The sequence below is a fragment of the Octodon degus genome, unplaced genomic scaffold, assembly GCF_000260255.1.
Source record: "Octodon degus isolate 3935 unplaced genomic scaffold, OctDeg1.0 scaffold00177, whole genome shotgun sequence".
NCBI lineage: Eukaryota > Metazoa > Chordata > Mammalia > Rodentia > Octodontidae > Octodon > Octodon degus.
In genome coordinates, this window is record NW_004524753.1 from 2,766,124 (window position 1) to 2,767,957 (window position 1,834).

At 40.4% G+C, this 1,834-nt stretch overlaps 1 pseudogene; it reads right to left on the minus strand.

The window, feature by feature from the left end:
- Positions 1 to 468: 468 nt before the first annotated feature.
- LOC101574728 lies at positions 469 to 1,483 on the minus strand (annotated as a pseudogene).
- Between the last annotated feature and the right edge of the window lie 351 nt (positions 1,484 to 1,834).

Below are 1,834 nucleotides of genomic sequence, written 5' to 3' on the forward strand. Positions count from 1 at the left end.
ACTATTTTGTTTCAAAGCAAGACACACACACACACACACACACACACACACACACAAACACACCTTTAACACATAAGGATTTTATATTATCTGGGATGTAGAAATCTAAGTGTCTTCTCCCATAAGGATATCCTATACTTCACACTTCCCTTATGAAACTATGCTTTTCTTCCCTGTCTAGAAAGGTAAGCTTATGTGTGCAGTATGACCACTGCCACTAGACTGTAAGCTCCTGGGGAGCAGACACTGTGCCCTGTTTATCTCTTCAAACCTGACATGTCATACTATAGTCCTGGCTCATGACAGATATTAAATACTTCCTTGGTAAATTCAGGAAAAGGATAGACTGGTGCCCAACCTTGCACCAGTCCACCAGTCCATTCAGTCACAATAGAACAAGAGCAAATAGGCTTCTTTTTTTTTATAATTAAAAACTGAATTCTTTATTTGGAATAAAATATTCTTATCTTACACAGTAGTTAATAAAAAGGAATAAAGTATACACATTAACCATAAATGAAAAGAGAAAACCAGTGCAAAATGCGGCAGACAATACATCTCTAACATATTGTAAAGGCCGATACCAGTACAACACTACTCCAGAAAGGCGCCAGAAAAATGGTGAATGTGTGAAAACACGGAAAAATATTATGTTCATAGGGTGCAGAAAGCTTCCCAGAATCTGATGAAGCCCATGCAACTCTGCACCCAGAATACACTTAGAGAATAATTTAACCATGACAATAGGACTACAGAAAATGGCATATTGTGTGTAAGCCTGGCCTCTCTAATCGCCTCCTTATGTGCCTGGAACATCTTGCCGTTGTTCATGTTCCACTGCCAGTACTCCACATGTTCTGCATGGTCTGCTGTCAACATCTACATGTCATTATGTGACCACGTCATGGCCCTCACCTGGCTATGGTGAGCCTGTAATATTGTTTCAAAATTGAAAGTGAGTCCATTCCACAGGTGAACTCTCCACTAGAAGCTCCAGTGACTAATCATCTTCCCTCCGGAGTCCAACTCACAACAAATACTGGACACTTTATTTGTTGATGTCCAAACAAACTTTGCCGTTACTGCGTTCATAGACTTATTCAACACTCCTATAAGTGTGACCAAATAATTACAATAGTCTGCATCAGGCTGAATTGCCCGCATATCTCTCTGGTCTCTTTGCCATAGTCTTTTCTCCAAATACTTAATTACAGATGGATTGTAATCTACAGTCTTCCGGTTAACAGCTTTCTCATCTGTTTCCCATCAAAGGTAAGTTGTGGCATTGCTTGCTGCTATGCAAAATCAGATCGTTTATAAAACAACTGTTGAGGCACTTGGTGTTGGAACCTTGGCGTATGGCAAAATCGAGGAGAACCAATTTCTGTGGCCATGGTGATGTTTTCCTTCTAGGACACTGCACCGCGCTCACTGTCTGGCATCGAGCAGTGCTCCTAACGTCAAGCGAAGCATTGACCTTCACAGGTGGTAGTGCTTCCTTGTCTGGCCCCCTCCTGTTATGGATCACTCTGCATAGGAACCAGGTAGAAATTTGAATAGAGCCTTTTATTTACTGAGCTCAGGTCTGGCAGCCATTTCTCACACAAGAGAAGACTGATCGCCACCTGAACATAGGTAGCAGGGGGGTATTTATAACAGAAATCACATCCAATTAGGTAAGGGAATTTGTTATCTAGCACAGAACAACAGAAAACTACATTCATTTTACACAGCTGCAAACTGTAACTGAAGGGTCTTTTACAGCTTAGTGATTGGAGCACTTTTTTTTTTTTCATTTTTTATTTATTTTCTTTATTTTTAAGGTTTATTTGAG